Source organism: Dipodomys merriami, unplaced genomic scaffold, assembly GCF_024711535.1.
Source record: "Dipodomys merriami isolate MVZ:Mamm:240054 unplaced genomic scaffold, mDipMer1.0.p SCAF_2, whole genome shotgun sequence".
NCBI lineage: Eukaryota > Metazoa > Chordata > Mammalia > Rodentia > Heteromyidae > Dipodomys > Dipodomys merriami.
Window position 1 is genome coordinate 121575234 of NW_027203381.1, and position 19780 is coordinate 121595013.

The 19780-nt window shown below is 56.2% G+C and overlaps 1 protein-coding gene across 6 annotated transcripts in view; it reads left to right on the forward strand.

Annotated features, from left to right (window-relative positions):
- The first annotated feature begins 9963 nt into the window (after positions 1–9963).
- Positions 9964–19780, forward strand: part of Adarb1 (adenosine deaminase RNA specific B1) — a 130936-nt gene continuing 121119 nt past the window's right edge. For 2 of the 6 annotated variants that reach the window (XM_070030822.1, XM_070030828.1), the window contains exon 1: positions 9964–10138. The gene's annotated coding sequence lies outside the window, so the exon portion shown is untranslated. The other 4 variants (XM_070030830.1, XM_070030825.1, XM_070030823.1 and 1 more) reach the window with 4 other exon arrangements.

A 19780-nucleotide genomic window follows, 5' to 3' on the forward strand; every position in this document is an offset into this window, starting at 1 on the left:
ACTCACTACTGGGCCGATTTAGTCTGCACCTGTCAGAAATCACCCAGCTGCCCACTTATGCTCTGTATTGCCAGGATATAAATCATGTGTCTCTGCCATCCGTTATACCTGATGAGAGCCTGGGCAGCGCTGGGACTGCAGGACCCGGGGGGGGTGCCCGGGCACTGCCAGACACAGCCTGGCGCTGCCAGGGTCTCAGGCAGGGCCAGTCTTTTCTAGTAAACCTGCCTCAGGGAGTCATGGCGGCATTGATGGGTTCTGGAGCATTTCTCTTAACTGAGCTCAGGCCCTCTGGCCAAGGAGAACGGGGACTAGGCACAGGCTGGTGAGAGCCACCTGGCCTCCACAGAAGCCGGGCCTAGGCCCCCCCTTCAAACAGGCACAGCAGGTGTGCCAGCCCAGTGTGTGTGCCCACATGTCCCAGAGACCAGGACAGGGAGAGCAGAGCCTCCCTTCCCCTGCCGTCTGCTCTCCACCCCCGTTCCACAGGTATGGGGTGCTGGGGCCAAGGGCTCCCCGAGCTCCCTGGAGAGCCAGGTTGGGGTCCACAGGAGGCCTGCACTCACTCACCCCTCACCACCTCTGGTGGATGTGGATAAATAGATAATAACGTAGGGCGTAAGAAAGCCTGTGTGTGGTGCGTGGTGCGTGGCGCACATGGCTGCTGCCCATTTGTGTGTGTGTGTGTGTGTGTGTGTGTGTGTGTGTGTGTGTGTGTGTGTGTGCGTGCGTGTGTGTGCAGCCAGCTGGTTTGGAAGACGTGGACAAGGCTCATGGGGGCCTGTCCACACAGACTGAATGTAACACAGACATTACCAGTCAAAGAAAAAAAAGTGTTTTTCCATTTCGGGAAATAGTCGAAGCTTTATATTCAACCAAAAATAGAAGTGGAATTCTAGAAAGCAAAAATAGGTAGGGCTATGTATGTAGGCGATGCAAACGTCCACACAGGCTGAGCGTGCTCTCATCTCTCTGGAATGTGGCAGTGGATCCGGCAAACCGGAGGGTCTGGCCCGGGCCTGCGCTGACCGTGGCCATCCCGGCCCTCTGGCCGGCCGGTTCTTGCTGGGTCCTTGCTGCCCCCTCTCCCCCAACGGGACACCTGGGCTACCTGGTCCGGCCAGGATAGGTATGCTCCCTGGCTTCCATCCTGAAATGATCAGGCCAAAGCTTGGGCCTGCCCCGAGCGGCTTGCTGAGGGTGGAATGCCCGCCAGGGGCGCACCCCGTGCGGGGGGCAGGGCAGGTGGAGGCCACACCCACCAGAGTGGGGTCGGGGCTTCCGGCCATGATGTAGGCTGAAACAGCGACTCACAGATTATAGAATACGTTTAGCTTTTATTTTTATATGCTTTGTTTAAAACACATCTCATATTCTGTTGACACATGCATCGACAGGTCTGATGAGAAAACGGACGTCCAAGGAAGGGACCCCGTCCAGCGAGTGGCCTGCCTCCCCCCAGCCACAGCTGCCTGTGTGAACGCCACAGACAAGGCTGCAGAACCTCTTGTCTTCCAGGCAGGTCCTCAGAGCAAGGTGCAGGCAGCTGGGCCCCACAGGGTCACCCCAGCCCAGGGGTAGCAGCAACAAGACCCCAGGACCTCTTCCCCACTTTCTCTCCTCCATCACTGGCTCATGGAGTGGGAGCAAGAGACCGGCGGGCAGCAGAGCAGAGAAGGGCCAGTGGGAAGAGTCTGCCATCTCTAGAGCCCAGCACGTGGACTTACCCTTGAGATGCAAGCTGGTTTAACAGTAGAACTTGGATCTACTTCATTCACCATGCTAACAAGTGGAGTAGAAACGTCACACTGTCGTTCGGATGCAGGCAGAAGAAACAAGTGCATTCATGAAGAGGAACTTTGCAAAGTAGGGACAGAAAGGAGCTTTCCTGGCTCCAGGAGACATCTGTTGAAGAAAATCTCTGCAGCCACTAGTCTCTGGAAGCTTCCCTTCTAAGATCAGGAGCAAGAGAAGGCCTTGTTCTGTCCCTTGCCCATCAGCCCAAGCCAGTGAAGCAAGCCAAGAAAAGAGCTATAAAGGAAGAGGTGATCAGAATGGAAGAAAGGAAAAGGGGCGCCAGTGGCTCACACCTACAAGCCTAGCTTCTCAGGCAGCTGAGATCTGAGGATGGTGGTTCAAAGCCAGACCAGGCAGGAAAGTCCATGAGACTCTTTACTCCAATTAACCACCAGAAAACAGAAGTGGCGCTGTGGTTCAAGTGGTAGAGTGCTAGACTTGATCTGAAGACCTTAGGGATAGCACTGTGGCCCAGAGTTCAAGCCCCACGACAGACAGGAGAAAAAAAAAATCCAGGAGGATCAAGAGATAGCTACTAAAATTGCTAAGTGAATCTTAGAAGATGGCTGAGTATAAGGTCAACATACAAAAATCAATTATTCTATATAAAGCAAAAGCCTGAGGTGACAAAATAAAAACTGAGAACACTTTATTTTCTCATCTATGGCATCAAATACCTAGGAATAACTTGAATGAAGTGTGTGTGGAATATCTATACAGAAGACAACAAATAAAAAAAGGATAAACATGAATGGCACACTCAATATATATATATATATATATATATATATATATATATTTTTTTTTTTTTTTTTTTTTTTTTTTTTGGGTCCGGTCGTGGGTCCTGAACTCTGGGCCTGGGCACTGTCCCTCAGCTCTTCAGCTGAAGGCTAGTGCTCTACCACTTGAGCCACAGCGCCACTTCCAGCTTTTTGCTTATGTGGTGCTGAGGAATTGAACCCAGGGCCTCAGGCATGCAAGGCAAGCACTCTACCACTGAGCCACCTTCCTAGCCCAGCACACTCAATATTATGAGACTATTCATTATCACTAAATGGATGCATGGCTTTGTAATTCTAACAAAATTCTAACAGAGTTTGAAGGAAGCTGGTAAGCCCAGGAAGGAAGTCCTATAGAAATGCAAAATACCCACCGAGACAAGGAAATCTTGAAGAAGAACCTGGAAGATGGCTGTGTAAATCAGAATTTAAAGGTCTAGACGGGGTGACTCATGTCTGTAATCCCAGCTATGGGAGGCAGAAATGAAGAGGATCAAGGTTAAGGGCGAGCACGGGCAAAGAGTTACTGAGATTCCATCTCACTCGGTAAATTGGTAGTGGTTGAACCTGTGATCTCAGCTCTTCAGGGGGCTGAGATAGGAAAGGACCCTGGGTCAAGGCTGTCCCGGGCTGGGGGCTGAGGGGAGGAGGGGGGCGGAACTCTCAAACCTATGTGAAACATAACTAAAGCAAAGCGAGGCCCAGGCTAGCAGCTGTAGCACGGGCCCCACAGCACGTGACTCGAACCGACGCTGACTGTACGGTTTCAGACAGTGGTTCAGACAGCAAGAATTGGTATAGCAACATGCCAGGATACTTCCAAACAGGAAAAACCCAGGCCCCCCCCCCCCCCATGGATGATGATAAGGTACCACCAGGGAGTGGGAACGGAGGGGATGTCATTTACATAAGCGATGCAGCGTCAATCCGACCCTAAACACAAATAGCTACACCTGGAATCCTAATCCCTGCCGTACACCATACAGATAAGACAATTGTTCATCTCAGGCAACACACCTTCTAGAAGAGAACAGGAGCAGTCCTGATGACTGCACTGCCTGAGCGTTCCTACACGGAACACAAATAACATAAGGGAAAAGACTGATGGATTGGACCACACTGAAGTGAAGAACTGCTTTTATTGAGAGGCAATTAGGATTATGGGAAAGAAAGCCATAGAGCACAAGAAGGTATTTGTAGCACATCTACCTGACAAATCTGTGACCAGATATGCCAGGAACAACTGTGTAAGAAAGAAAAAGTAGTCGGCGACTTCTTCCCAAGAGGATGTGCGGGTGGAGATCAGCAGGAGTCAACCAGTTTAGCAATCCTGTCCCAGGGAGGCACTTGGAAGCCACACACCCTCCAGGGAGTCAGAAACAAAAGCTGTCCAGCAACTGTGGGTGGGGATGCAAAGCAGTCCCCAGGAAGACAGGTCTCCAGCGGTGCTGGGAGGGAGGCCTGGCCCAGGAGGGGAGGTGTCTCCAGGAAGGGGTAAGAGTTCGTGTGCTAATATCCCAGGTTTCTCCATCTGCACATCTGGTTGGAACTCTCCTTGCCTGGTTCTTGCCTTGTCCATTCTTCTTTTAAAATTTGCATTTAACACAAATGCCATGCAATTTGCCAAAATGCGATACATGAAATAATGGGAGGAGAATCTGGAAGTCCATACTCCTTTCCACTTACTGCCACCTGTCAGCAATCTTTGCCCACCTGGCAGGATCTTACTGTGATCGATTCTGCAGTTCCCTTAGCTGGTGAGTCTGGGCACCTTCTCACCCGGTCACCAGCCCCGTATGTTTCTTCTTCTGTAAGAGATCTGTTGTATCCTTTAAAGTCCATCCTTCTGTAAGCTGTTTGCCTCTTACTAGAGTTGTAGGTCTTTACAGATCCCTCTCTCTATTTGTGCATCTTTTTCTTATTGTATCATTGGACAATTTTAATAGGACCAAACTGTTAATCTTGTATCTTTTTGGTACCTTCAGAAGTCCTTCCCTCATGGGATGGGAGAAGATGGGAAATGGCATGTACTCATACTCTGACCCCTTGGTACAACTACCTAAGAAGTCCTTCCATCTCCACCTGTATCTCATTTGTTTTGCCTTACTCATCTGGAACGGGTTTGCGTGCACCGTGTAAGGTACAGTCCTGATTCCATCTTCCCCTACCAGACTAACGTCCTTACGTCACTTACCAAAGCCATCCCTGACCCTTGACACACGGTGACTCCTTCACGTATTAGAACGTGTGTGTCTGTTTCCCGTCAACCCGTCTTTCCTTGGGCCAGGTACGAATGGCCATATTTACTGTAACTTGGTGATTCTTCTTGATAGTATGTAGTATAAATTCTACACCTTTATATTCTTACCCAGAAGTGCCGCAGCCTTTTCTGGGTCTTTTGCCTGACATTATATATATTTTACAGTCAGTCAGGCTGCATCTTGAAAATCCTATTATTCACAAAGCTTCAATAGAAGCTCTAGGTAATCTGGGAAAGGTGAACTCCGACAATTAAAGAGGTATGTCTCTGCCCTTAGTTGCTCTTTCATTAATTTTTAAAATTGTGTTTCCTCCCTACAGATCATCTACTTCGTAGGCCTATTTTTAATTTGTTCTTTTATTGCTATTATAAGCAGTATTATTTTTCTAAATTACATATTTGTTGCTGGTGTACAGAAATAATTTTGTGTGTGTGTGTGCCAACTTCAGACTCAGCAATCATGTTTGATTTTGTATTAAGAGTTTAGCTGTAGATTTAAATTTTCCTGCCTACGTAACCATGTCTACTTTGAACATCCCGCAGTGTGTCACGGTGCCAGTGGCCAGCGGGTGGAAGGCAAGCTCTCCTGCCCTCTCTCTTACCCGGAGGACATTTGTAACATTTGGAGTTCCTGTCTGTGTCAGGTGGTTTGGTGCACACTGGGGGCCTGGGAAGGAAGCCCCTGCCCCAGAGTGCTTTTCTAAACACAAAGCGGGTGCGGCGAGGACTGGCGTGGCTCCTGAGCTGCCCTCCCCTCCGGGCGCTGGTTCAACGCATAGATCTTAAAATGATAACGCAAAGTCCTGTTTTTAGGGAAAGCCAACGTGAGGATAACAGTCTCTTTTCGTTGTTGTGTCATCTTTATTTCCAGATGCATCTTTTGTTCTGGAAGCGCCGGTCGGCTAGTTTCCTGAGTATGTTCCTCCTGGCCTTCAGGTCCTGGCCCAGGCGCTCTTTTCCTTCCGTGGCTGGTGGCCTCTTCCACGTCACGGCTCTCACGTGGTCCATACATCTCTTCTCTGAACACCTGTATTTTTTTTCTTTTCTTTTATGGAGATAGTGTCTCATCGTGTAGCCCCAGGTGCCTGGACCCAGCTACGTAGCTCAGGCTGGGCAAGCTGGAGGACCTCCTTCCCCAGCCTCCTGAGTGCAGAGACCACAGGCTCGCGCCCCCTGGCCTTGACTTGGCCTGCGCCCGCCCGTGCTCAACCTGCCGAGGAATTCAGCTTCTACTTCTCCACCTCAGCGTGGTGCCTCGCCCTCCCACCAGGCAGCTCTGTGTGGTTTCCATTCCACCCCAGCCCCCTCCCAGCCGCCAAGTCCTCACTGAGACCATGTGGCCCATTCTGTATTGTCCAGCTTCAGTGTCCATGCTTGTCACCTGTCTCTCAGGCCAAAGCCTGGCACCCGGATGCCATCTTCCCCCTTCTTCTCTGAGCAGCTAGACAGCCAGCTGTCCTTACTCCTGCGGCTTGCCTGTGTGCAAGAGGCCCTAGAGGCCACTAGGGTCTTCTCAGCTTCCTGTGTGTTGTCGGCCCCAGGGCCCTCGCTCCAGGCCAGCCTCCAGACATAGGAGAGGAGGCCTCCCCAGCCCCCCAGAGGTTAAGCCTTTCAGGTCTGGTGTATCTTTCCAGTTCTCAGAGTGACAGTGTCACTGCTCCGTGCTGCTCACACTGCGGGCTCTAGGTTCCAGTTTGGCCAGGGAGCTGGAGTTCCACCTGCCATCTTGAGCTAGGAGTGGGAGGTGTGTGCAGGGTGCGGAGCTCAGCCTTCTTCCTGTAGGAACTGCGGCTGGTGGTCCCGAGGTGGCACCCGGTGAGCAAGGCTGGCCGCACAACAGGTGCCTGAGACCCTGAGGCTGTTGGCTGAATGTTGGACCATTTGGCTTTTGCCATGCTAGTCTCATGCTTCAAAAATAAAACCCACAGGGGCTGGGAAGGTGGCTCAGTGGTAGAGCGCTTGCCTTGTATGCATGAGGCCCTGGGTTCAATTCCTCAGCACCACATAAGCAGAAAGAAAAAAGCCGGAAGTGGTGCTGTGGCTCAAGTGGTAGAGCACTAGCCTTGAGCTGAAGAGCTGAGGGACAGCGCCCAGGCCTAGAGTTCAGGCCCCACGACTGGACCAAAAAAAAAAAAAACCCACAAAAAATTATGTCTCAAACATCCTCTAGTACACCAGTTACCTCTTGTGAGCAATTTTACATGTCCAAAATATTTTATGGTGCTAGGAATTGAACTCAGGGCTGTGCGTGCCAGGCACTCTCCCACTGAGCCACGTCCCCAGCCCCTCTTTCTGGCTTTTTAAGGAACAAATCAGTAGTCTAGACTATGATATCCAAATCCTTATCAGTGCCCTTTCTCAAATAGACGCAGCCATCATTATGTACTACGATGTCATGGATATTTTTTCAATGCCATTTTTTGGTTGTAAACAGACACTACAATGGAACGAACTTTTGACAGAGAAAGAAAAAGGCTGTTGTGGGGTGATGGTGGGGGTCTCCTATTCCAGACACCGCCCCCCTCCACTCAGCGGCCTCAGGACAGCAGGCGGGAATGTGCTCTGCTGCTCACCACAGAGGTGGCTGCGTGCAGGAGGCCGCGTGGCTGGGGCTGCAGGGAGCAGGGGCTGGCCCAGGCCCAGAAAGGAAAAGGCCAGCCGGTCAGTGTGATGACCGCCCTTGTGCCTCGCCAGCCACCCCACGGCGATGTGCCTGCCGGCTCCCTCAGAGGGGCGGGACACTTGCCACACCCGCAGCATCTGCAGCCGAGCGCGGAGCACAGCCATCAGGTGAAAGCCCAGAAGTGAACAGCTGGATGGGGTGGAAGATGCCTCCTCCCACGTCCAGCTGCCTGAGGGCCACACTGGCTCCCTGGTGCCAGCGGAGCACCGCAGCACCCGGCATGCTCAGCTCTGCGTAGTCACACCTTTAACTCGGCCCAAGGGAGAGCAGCCTACCTGGCTTTTCATACCAACGTAAAACCAGTCACCTGCGGGGCAGGCACAGTTCCCACAAGGCACTTCCTCTCACAGCCTCTCACAGAGTGCATCTGGGAGACGGGAGGAGCACCCCGGGGCTGCTGTGCTCCCTGCTGGCCTGTGAGCAGGCGGCCAGGCCCCACGGCGGGCAGCACCTCTAAAGAGACCCAGGGCCCACATCAGTGCCCCCGTGTTTGATCTGACTGTGAACAGGGGCCACCTGGCTGGATTCCTCGCTGGCCCTTTGAGGCCGTGGGAGGCCCCCTCAAAGGACCTGGCCTGTTAGGAGGAGCTGGGGAGGGAAGGGATGGTAGGTAACAATGCTCAACAGGAAATGGGCTTATTACCTTACTCATGTAACTGTAAGCCCTCTGTACAGTGTTTTTTACTATTAAAAAACATTAAAAAGAGTTCACAAGGCATCTCAGCCAACGTCTAGGTGTGGTGTACCTGCTTGTCATTCTGGCTCTGTGGGGCCAAGGCTGAGGTTCTGGATCCATCCAGGCAACAAGTTCTGGAGACACCTCCTGACAATAGCTGGGTGTGGTGCGCGTGGCTGTCACTTCAGCTAGGAGAGGACGCGTGAGACAGGAGGTTCACAGTCTAAGCATGGTTCTAGGGAAAGAACGGGCTAACCAGTGTGAAAAAAGGACTAGAGCCATAGCTCAGTGGCAGAGTGCCTGCCTAGTAAGCATGAGTTCAAACCCCAGTTCCTCCAAAAGCAAATGAAACGTGAAACAAACGGAGGCTGGAAAGGGCCTGTGTGGTCGGCCTTCCTTTCTGGCGTGGGTGTGTGTGTGGCAGTGCCAGGCCTGGGCTCTCCCATGGTTTCTGCCCACAGCCTCCATGAGCAAGGTCAGCCAATGAACCCGGCACAAGCTGCCAACCCTCAGTCCAGCCGGCCCTGGCTTATTCAGGAAGTCCCTAGGCCCTCCGCAGTCTGGTTTCCCCTCTGCCGTCAGCAAGGACCCCTGTGGACTCTGCCTGTACCCCGTCTCCAGGCAGGGTGAAGGGTGCTGGCCGTCAGCCCAGGGCATGAGTTCTGCACTGCCCCTGAAGGAAGCAGATGTCGGCCTGTAGCAGCGCTGCTCCTGGAGTCATTTATACACAGAACCAACCTCCTCCTCGGTTCTTCCTCTTACCACTTCTTCAGGCGTAAAATGGAGACTAAAAGACCAGCCCAGGGAAAGCTCGGTGCAGTACCTGCGTCCACCCTCAGCTCTTCCTGCGTGCTGGCGGATGGTCCTGTCACAGAATGGGCACCGAGGTGGCGGGCAGGTGGTGCTGGTGACAAACACGCTGCTTGATTTGGTGACTGGGCTTTGAGATGATCACCTGCCGCGGAAACCCTGCAGATGGCCAGCCAAGTGCTGACGGTTCACGGCTGTACGTGAAAAAAAAGATGCAGCAAATATAAACGCCCCCCCCACCCGCAGGACAGGCACTGTGGGGGGCTAAATGCCTTTAGAAGGAGGAGGGGGAGGAGGGGAGAGAGGAGAGGAGAGGAAGGAGGGGGAGGAGAGGGGAGGGAGAGGGAGGGGAGGAGGAACACGGGAAGGGGGAGGGGGGCACCCCACCAAACCAACCCCGGCCACCGGTCCTTCGGGTGCACTGCGCGGAACGGCACGCGCGGCCGGCCGGGCTCGCCCGCCTGCCCCCCGCCGGTTCCCCGCGTGCCCTCGGCGCGGGGCCAGGGCCAGGGCACCGGCCACGTTCTCCGCGAAGGGGAGGCGGGCCCAGGTGGAGGGCGCCCCGCGCCCCACGGAACGTCCGCCTTTAATCCCGGTCCTGGGAAAAGCGGACCGGCGGGAATCACGCTCGGGCCACCCGGTGCTCGGCGCCCCCGGTCCGGCCCGGCCCGGCCCCGCCCCGCCCGCGGCCCCGCCCCCGGCCCCGCCCCGCCCGCGGCCCCGCCCCCGGCCCCGCCCCGCCCCATGCCCCGCCCCCGGCCCGGCCCCGCCCGCGGCCCCGCCCCCGGCCCCGGCCCCGGACCTGGGGGGCTCCGCGCGAGGCAGCTCGGCCGCGGGGAGGCGCGGGCGCGCGCACGTCTGCGTTCGGCGCGGCCCCGCCCCTGCAGCGAGCGCGCGCCCGCGGCGCGGGGCGGGGCCAGCGGAGGGGGCGGAGCCACGGGCGCGAGGCTGAGGCAGAGGCTGAGGCTGAGGCAGAGTCGCCGGGGCTGAAGCGGCTGAGGCGGCTGAGGCGGCGGCTGAGGCGGCGGCGGCGGAGGCGGCGAGGGGCGCCTGGCCGGGGCGGCGGGGCCGGCGGAGCCAGCCGCAGCGCCCGGGGCTGGACGCGGGGCGCCGCGGGCGTGGCGCGCGCCGAGGTGAGGCGGCGGGGGCGCGGGCGGCGGCGTTTATGTAAGCGCGGGGCAGGTGGCTGAGGCCGCCGAGCGCCGCCCGGGCGCGGACCCCGGCCCCGGGCCGCCGGGCGGGGTGGCCGCGGGGCGGCGGGGCTCGGGCGGCGCCGGGGCGCGGGCTGCACCCCGCACCCCGCATCCCGCACCCCGCATCCCGCGCAGAGGACGGGCGGCCGGGACCGCGCCGCCCCGGCGGGCCGCGTCCTCGGGCGCGCGGTGCGGCTCCGCGGGTGGACGCGGCGCCCGGACGGCGAGGGCTGCGCCGCGCGGCGGGGAGCGCGGCCGGCCCCAGGCCACGCGCGGGGAGGGCGCCGGTGCCCCGCCGCGGAGGGCTGCGCCCGGGACGAGGGACGAGGCCGTGCCGCCGGGATGCGGCTGCGCCCCGGGGACGGGGACCCGCGCCCGGGAGGAGGAGGCTGCGCCCCGCAGAGGGGACCCGCGCCCGGGAGGAGGCTGCGCCCCGGGGACGGGGACCCGCGCCCGGGAGGAGGAGGCTGCGCCCCGGGGACGGGGACCCGCGCCCGGGAGGAGGCTGCGCCCCGCAGAGGGGACCCGCGCCCGGGAGGAGGCTGCGCCCCGGGGACGGGGACCCGCGCCCCCCGGAGGAGGCTGCGCCCCGGGGACGGGGACCCGCGCCCCCCGGAGGAGGCTGCGCCCCGGGGACGGGGACCCGCGCCCCCCGGAGGAGGCTGCGCCCCGGGGAGAGCCCGTGCGTCCGTGGACAGAGGCCGCCCTCCGGAGGAGGCTGCGCCCGTTGGCCCACGTCCCCGGAGGGCGCCGCGGTCTCCGGGTCTCCCGCCGGGAAGGTGCGGCCCCGCCGCCCTCTGGAGCCTTGGGGCGGTGAGGCCCGGGCGCGTTTGGCAGCCTCGCCCTGGCAGCAGGCAGGAAAACCTCCTCGGGGCCGTCACTTCCCAGGAAAGCATCTTCTTATCTTCTTTCTGAGGCCACCAGTGCGTCCCGTCCTGACGTGTGAGGAAGAGCGAGGACAGCCGTGTGCGGGCAGACTGGCCGCCTCCCTCCTAGTGCCGTAGTCGGGGCGATTGAGCGGCGGTTGTCTCCATGTGTCTGTGGGTCTTTCTCCCGTTCCCTCTTACGTGCGCCCCGTCGTATTCATTTGAAAGGACACCGAATCTTCCAAAGCCCTCTTCTGACGCGCAGTTCCCAGGTTCCTGAGGCCCGGTTGTCTGTCTGTCTGTGATCACTGCCCCTCCTCTGGGTCCGAAGCTGCTTTGCTGAGGGGTGAAGGGAAAAGGAAGAGAAGGCAGATGTTTGGCCGGCTCTGCCTGTCCTGGACGGGAGAACTGGCGCCCCTCAGGGCGGTTCTTCAGTGGGCAGATCCTCAGGGGAGGACCCGGCCGCGCCCTGAGGACGTGGGGTGGATGGCTGCGCCCGTGCTGCGGGCCTGCCTGCCGCCCGGGACGCACAGGAGGACCTCGCAGCTCCGAGAGGAATGCCTTGTCCCTGCCCGGTAGAGGTCATGGGTTCCAGAGACGGGGCACATTCAGCTACATTGACGTCAAACTTGAAGCTCCAGCTGGAAGGGGAAAAGGAGGCCTTTTTGCCAGAGCAGTGGTAAAGGAGAATGGGTCCCTGAGAAACTGATGACACGTGTCTCCTGCCATGTGCTCATGCCGACATGGCTGGGAGGCCAGGCAGGAGGATTAGCTACCAAGAAATAACATCATCCACAAAGCGCATCTTGGCTCACAGGCAAATTCACTCCGCCAGTTCACGTGTCATAAAGTATTTGGACTTCTTTTAGATTTTTCGGAATAAGGAAATCCTTTAAGCCTATCTTGGTCCAGCGAATGACCAGAGCCTACTTAATTTATCTGACGAATACCTGTCTCCCCCTGGTCATGTGCTCAGCCCTCCTGGGCAGAATCAGATGGACAGAGTTCAAAAGTGTTGTGCATGGTTTGCTTTATTTATTTATGTCGGTGCTGGAGATAGAACTATCTCTTCCATAACATTGAGAAGTTTAAATAAAAATTAGAATAGTTTTGCTCATAGATTTAGAAGGCATGCATATAGTGCATTCAGAAGCTGCAAAGAGACATTGAACCTTCTTCTAGTCTTTCCCTCAGCCCAGTCCTCCAACTGCAGCCACTAGTGGATTATGCATTATCCCTGCAGTGGTCACAAGCCAGTTGCAGATGAGTTTCAGCATGCTTGGAAATAGCCCCTTGTCAGTAAGACAGCAATAACTCTTTCTTACAAATGAGCACAAGGAAAACCTGATCATAACACTTAATTATCAGAATTACTTATCTGTAAGTTTTACCTAAGACCTGGGTTTTGTTCCCTTTAATGCTATGATTAGCTCTGTAACCAGATAGAATCAAAGAACATTGGTAGGAGGTAAAAGATGCATTCGTGCATTCCACTTATCAATTGACACATCCACTAGATAACAAAAGTTAATATAATTTAAAAAGCAAATGGATGGTAGCTAGAAAGCACCTTTGGAGATTAATTAGTGAAGTTATACATTTACTTGTTCAAAACCCTGGGAAAGGTTAGCAAGCTTAGTATACAACAAAAAAGCTTGGAAAGATCCAGCTTTATTAGAAAACTTGATAATTTTCTGTGTTACTTTTCTAAAATGTGAGTTTCCAAGCCCATGGGTTGAGTGCTTAAAACTTTATTATGTTCCTAATATGTCAAGTAGGAAACGCAAACAGCAAGGATTTCCTTATAAACTCTATACTGAATTCATTAAAATTTTTTCCTTGTCCACTAGACTTGTTTGTCCTGAGTTACCACTGTTTGAAGTTGTAACAATAGCTGACAGAGACGTCTTCATATTACCTTCTTTCTGCAGGGTTTTCTCTATAACTTGACAACTGAGATTGCTAATGATGAATTATTATCACAGTTTGATTAATACTGCTTCCTGCTCTTCCTCACTTTTGTGCTTCTAACAGTGCTCTAGGAGCATGCTAACAATGCTGGTTTGCCTTGTGGTGGATTTTAAGTTAAGATGGGGCAGAAAAGGGTAAAGATAACTGGGAGATTCCTTGTTATTTGTTCTGGAGAGCTGTGGAAGGGAAGCTGTTGGTGTAGTGATTTTCAAACCTGGTTTCATTTCATTTGCATGTGCATTTCTCAGGTATTTGCCTCCTGAGTACTGTGCTCTGGATGCTGTCCTAGGTCCTGGAGATGTGTTGAGCCTGAGGAGAATGGCTCTATTTGCTTCCTGTTACCTAGGGACAGGAAAGTGGTACAGGAGTTCCAGCCTCTAAGTGCAAAGGAAGCAGAGTACATGCAGAGGAAGTGCTGGGGTTTGAGCCCTACTGTGGCCTAGCACAGCCTTTTAGGCCTTGATGTGAGCTGGTGCTATCTAGGAGGGCCTGGGAGGGTCAGGAAATGAGCTGTAGAGGGATTTAGATTTTAATCCCAGAGTGATGGGAGGCCTTAGAAGGCTGGCCTGCCTGCCTGCTCCACTTTCTCCCTCTCTTTTAGAGAGTTTTGAACAAGGGAAGGTCATGATTTGGTTTATCTTTTAAGAGTCTTTCACTCTATTGATTTATTAGGACCTATGTCAGTGTTTCCTAATGCATTGTGTATATTAATTCATGTAATTGCCATGACAATCCCAAAGGTGGGCATGGTACTGTTATTCCTTGTTGCAGTGGGGATACCTAAGCAGGAGTGAAGTAGTTGTCCAAAGCGCCCCCCCCTTTCCTCCCTTTCTCCTTAAAGGCCCCTTCTCTCCTCTTTCCTTCCCTCTCTCCCTGGTTCTGGGGCTTGAACTCAGGGTCTCCTGCCCTCTGGTTTGCTTGTGGCTAGCATTGCTCTACCTCTTGAGCCAAATTCCCTTTCTTATTTTTAAAAATATTATTAACAATGTTGCCAATTAGAGAATGACACAGGCTTTTTTTTTTTTTTTTGGGTCCGGTGGTCGGGCCTGAACTCTGGGCCTGAGCGCTGTCCCCCAGCTCTTCAGTTCAAGGCTAGTGCTCTACCACTTGAGCCACAGTGCCACTGCTGGCCTTTTTTTCCTGCTTATGTGGTGCTGAGGAATCGAACCCAGGGCCTCATGCATGCAAGGCAAGCGCTCTACCACTGAGCCAACTTCTCAGCCCAGAAAGAGATGAAACTTTGAGCATAGAATTTTACAATTACATTGCTTTCCTGCTTTCCTTAACACAAAAATATAAGTGAAAGAAAACAAAGTAATTATTTTGTTTAGAATCTCATTCTTTTGACCTTGAACTTGTGACTGTATCCTGTGGGTGTTGGTGGGTGGGAAGTCTGGGAAAGACACTTGTTTGAATGGGGAATGAAACTTGGGCTTTGGACAGTGAAGCCCAAGGCTGCTTGGGAGGTGGCAGGCCCTTACACGGTGGTTACACCATACTCTGACTGGCATGGGGTGTGCCAGCGGACTCTCTGACCCAACACTGCCTCACTGGATGTGTGATTGTGCAGTGCCTGATGTCAGGTGTTCACCTGTAGTTCCTGGAGAATAATAGCAGAGTGTGTCTCACAGGGCTGTCGAGTGGATAAACGGAGCTCAGGTACAATGCCTAAAATAGTTCCTGACTAACAGTATTGAAAAAGATTTGCTTTGCTTATTATTTTTATCATTAGTCATCTGGGAGATTTGTGTAGAAATGGAAATTCAAGGTCAGGTTCCGGAAGAAGTTGACCAATATGTAATTTGGAGAGTTTCTTGCATGTAGACCACATCAGACCACAGGCTGGCAGTGTGTATCAATACAGATAATGGGACCGGCAGGGACTTCAGTAAGGAATCCCCAGGGAGGGGGCATCAAGCAACACCATTGAAAAGGGACATTTTGTAGACAGGGAAGCAGGAGGGACCAGGGACAGAATCCGGGACACAGAAGGATCCGCTCCTTCTCATTCTCGGGCTGGAGAGTCTGTCTCCCCCTGGATTTGACAAGATGCAGGTCATCAGTGACCTTGACTGGTTTCTGGAGTGGTTGGAAGAGGAGAACGAGTTGGAGGCTGTAAGTTGGGTAACTGCTTAGGAGGATTTTGTTAAGACTGACAGGATAGGAGCTGGTGGGGACTGGGCTTGAGTGGTGCTAGTGATGGTAGTGGTAGTGTGTTCACCAGTAGACGGGGATGATTGTCAGAGAACAGGTCTCTGCAGGGCTGGCGGAGCATTCTATCCTTGCAGGAACATTCAGCCTCTGGGCCGGGTAACCTCTATGTTAGGAACCTGGGTTCACCCAAAGTATTTCAATGGCATATTGCCCTTTAAAAGGAGGACAGTAAAAGTAAAATAGGGGTTTGTCCTCAGCCCAGAAAAGTTGGGAGCATGACTTGTACTTCTTACCAGACAAATACTCCCAAGACCTCTTTACAGAAAGACCTGAGTGAGAATGAAAGTTTTCTTCATTTAAGAAATTTCTCTTGACACCAAAAAGGCCCCTATTAATGTAAGGAGTTAGTACCCTTACCTCCAAACTCAGTCCTGTTCAGAGGATCTGGCATCTTGAAGTTCCAGAGGGAAACACCAGCTTTGTGTTTAGGATGCACTCCATCTCCTGCCCCAGAGGAAGGCAGATGGAGTCCAGCCTGCAGACGCTTATGCTGGTGCTTCTTGGACAATGCAGGTGGTCCACAGAGCTGCCTATTAGGCTGGCTGCTGATGTATAACAGAGGCGTTTTGATTTGTATTGTTTGTAGCTGTTGGACTTTCTAGAGTCTGCAGTTTTGAAGTGTCTATGTTCTAGTGGTCCAGCTGATTGGGTGACTTTGCTAGTAGCATGCAAAGCTTAGTCCCCTTGTCTGGACTCAGACCTTTCTCCCTCTCAGGCACAGGCTCTGCTGACAGCCTGCCAGGAATAAGAACAGGGACAGGGAGAGGAGAGAGTCTGTGCCTTTTGGACTGATGTAAGTAAATCAGGCAGCCACATACATACATACATACTACATACACACATACATATATACATACAAGCTTGTCTGAAGTTCAAGCTTCAGTTAGGTAAACCAGTACTTCCTGGGGGTCCTTGTTCTTGGGTCAGCAGTGATCTTCTAGGTCTTCTTGTGTCTGTTTTTCAGATCAGGAAAATGATGCTCACAGTGACTTTCTGCGAAATCTGAGTATGCTTTAGCAAACCATGACTAAGGTCGTGCTGTGTGTCAGGTGTGCTTCAGCAAAGTTAATCTTACTTGGTCAATCTCATGATCTTGGGAAACTACCACCATCCTGTTCACTGATGAGAACCTTTCTCCAGGCTCACCTGTGCAGCCTGCCAGATCTCCAGGTCTTCTCCGTCTTCTTTCACTTTGGGTTCCTTCAGTGTTCTTGGCCCATCAGGTATCCTGCTATCCCAGTGGTTATTTCTTTCTTTCTTTTTATTTTTTTGCCCGACCTGGGACTTTTTTTTTTTTTTTTTTTTTTGGTCGGTCGTGGGGCTTGAACTCTGGGCCTGGTCACTGTCCCTCAGCTCTTCAGCTCAAGGCGAGTGCTCTACCACTTGAGCTACCGCGCCACTTCCGGTTTTCTGGTGGTTTATTGGAGATAGGATTCTCACGGTCTCTCCTGCCCAGGCTGGCTTTGAACCGTGATCCTCAGATCTCAGCCTCCTGAGTAGCTAGGATTACAGGCGTGAGCCACCAGCGCCCAGCCCGACCTGGGACTTAAACTCAGGGCCTGGGCACTATCGCTGAGTTTCTTTTGCTCAAGGCTAGAGCCACAGCGCCATTTCCAGCTTTTTCTATGTGGTACTAAGGAATCAAACCTAGGGCTTCATGCATGCTAGGGGAGCACTCTACCACTGAGCCACCTTCCCAGGCCCCTCCCAGTGTTTATTTTTGCCATATTCCTATACCTTTCCTCCCTGCCTGGCTGCCCAGCAGGAATAGAAGCCTCTGGAAGGTAGGCTTTTGTTCTGGCCATATCCTACAGGTTCAAAGCAAGTGCTGAGTGCGTGAGTAACTTTCTCTTACTTTTGTGTAGGTGGTGAGGGTGGGAGCTGGGTGGGATGTTGTCTGCCTTCTGAGTATGTGCTTTGTGCTTCATGTAGGTGGTGAGGGTGGGAGCTGGGTGTGGTGAGGGTGGGAGCTGGGGGGGGTGTTGTCTGCCTTCTGAGTATGTGCTTTGTGCTTCATGTAGGTGGTGAGGGTGGGAGCTGGGTGTGGTGAGGGTGGGAGCTGGGTGTGGTGAGGGTGGGAGCTGGGTGTGGTGAGGGTGGGAGCTGGGTGTGGTGAGGGTGGGAGCTGGGTGTGGTGAGGGTGGGAGCTGGGTGTGGTGAGGGTGGGAGCTGGGGGGGGGTGAGGGTGGGAGCTGGGTGTGGTGAGGGTGGGAGCTGGGTGTGGTGAGGGTGGGAGCTGGGGGGTGTTGTCTGCCTTCTGAGTATGTGCTTTGTGCTTCATGTAGGTGGTGAGGGTGGGAGCTGGGTGTGGTGAGGGTGGGAGCTGGGTGTGGTGAGGGTGGGAGCTGGGTGTGGTGAGGGTGGGAGCTGGGTGTGGTGAGGGTGGGAGCTGGGTGTGGTGAGGGTGGGAGCTGGGTGTGGTGAGGGTGGGAGCTGGGTGTGGTGAGGGTGGGAGCTGGGGGGGGTGAGGGTGGGAGCTGGGGGGGTGAGGGTGGGAGCTGGGTGTGGTGAGGGTGGGAGCTGGGTGTGGTGAGGGTGGGAGCTGGGGGGGTGAGGGTGGGAGCTGGGTGTGGTGAGGGTGGGAGCTGGGTGTGGTGAGGGTGGGAGCTGGGTGTGGTGAGGGTGGGAGCTGGGTGTGGTGAGGGTGGGAGCTGGGTGTGGTGAGGGTGGGAGCTGGGTGTGGTGAGGGTGGGAGCTGGGGGGGTGAGGGTGGGAGCTGGGTGTGGTGAGGGTGGGAGCTGGGTGTGGTGAGGGTGGGAGCTGGGGGGGGGTGAGGGTGGGAGCTGGGGGGGTGAGGGTGGGAGCTGGGGGGGTGAGGGTGGGAGCTGGGTGTGGTGAGGGTGGGAGCTGGGTGTGGTGAGGGTGGGAGCTGGGTGTGGTGAGGGTGGGAGCTGGGTGTGGTGAGGGTGGGAGCTGGGGGGGTGAGGGTGGGAGCTGGGTGTGGTGAGGGTGGGAGCTGGGTGTGGTGAGGGTGGGAGCTGGGTGTGGTGAGGGTGGGAGCTGGGTGTGGTGAGGGTGGGAGCTGGGGGGGGTGAGGGTGGGAGCTGGGGGGGTGAGGGTGGGAGCTGGGTGTGGTGAGGGTGGGAGCTGGGTGTGGTGAGGGTGGGAGCTGGGGGGGTGAGGGTGGGAGCTGGGGGGGTGAGGGTGGGAGCTGGGGGGGGTGAGGGTGGGAGCTGGGGGGGTGAGGGTGGGAGCTGGGGGGGTGAGGGTGGGAGCTGGGGGGGGTGAGGGTGGGAGCTGGGTGTGGTGAGGGTGGGAGCTGGGGGGGTGAGGGTGGGAGCTGGGGGGGTGAGGGTGGGAGCTGGGGGGGTGAGGGTGGGAGCTGGGGGGGTGAGGGTGGGAGCTGGGGGGGTGAGGGTGGGAGCTGGGGGGGGTGAGGGTGGGAGCTGGGGGGGTGAGGGTGGGAGCTGGGGGGGTGAGGGTGGGAGCTGGGGGGGTGAGGGTGGGAGCTGGGGGGGTGAGGGTGGGAGCTGGGGGGGTGAGGGTGGGAGCTGGGGGGGTGAGGGTGGGAGCTGGGGGGGTGAGGGTGGGAGCTGGGGGGGGTGAGGGTGGGAGCTGGGGGTGGTGAGGGTGGGAGCTGGGGGGGTGAGGGTGGGAGCTGGGGGGGTGAGGGTGGGAGCTGGGGGGGTGAGGGTGGGAGCTGGGGGGGTGAGGGTGGGAGCTGGGGGGGTGAGGGTGGGAGCTGGGGGGGTGAGGGTGGGAGCTGGGGGGGGTGAGGGTGGGAGCTGGGTGTGGTGAGGGTGGGAGCTGGGGGGGTGAGGGTGGGAGCTGGGGGGGTGAGGGTGGGAGCTGGGGGGGTGAGGGTGGGAGCTGGGGGGGTGAGGGTGGGAGCTGGGGGGGTGAGGGTGGGAGCTGGGGGGGTGAGGGTGGGAGCTGGGGGGGTGAGGGTGGGAGCTGGGGGGGTGAGGGTGGGAGCTGGGGGGGTGAGGGTGGGAGCTGGGGGGGTGAGGGTGGGAGCTGGGGGGGTGAGGGTGGGAGCTGGGGGGGTGAGGGTGGGAGCTGGGGGGGTGAGGGTGGGAGCTGGGGGGGTGAGGGTGGGAGCTGGGGGGGGTGAGGGTGGGAGCTGGGTGTGGTGAGGGTGGGAGCTGGGGGGGTGAGGGTGGGAGCTGGGGGGGTGAGGGTGGGAGCTGGGGGGGTGAGGGTGGGAGCTGGGGGGGGTGAGGGTGGGAGCTGGGGGGGTGAGGGTGGGAGCTGGGGGGTGAGGGTGGGAGCTGGGTGTGGTGAGGGTGGGAGCTGGGGGGGTGAGGGTGGGAGCTGGGGGGGTGAGGGTGGGAGCTGGGGGGGTGAGGGTGGGAGCTGGGTGTGGTGAGGGTGGGAGCTGGGGGGGTGAGGGTGGGAGCTGGGGGGGTGAGGGTGGGAGCTGGGTGTGGTGAGGGTGGGAGCTGGGTGTGGTGAGGGTGGGAGCTGGGGGGTGAGGGTGGGAGCTGGGGGGGTGAGGGTGGGAGCTGGGGGGGTGAGGGTGGGAGCTGGGGGGGTGAGGGTGGGAGCTGGGGGGGTGAGGGTGGGAGCTGGGGGGGTGAGGGTGGGAGCT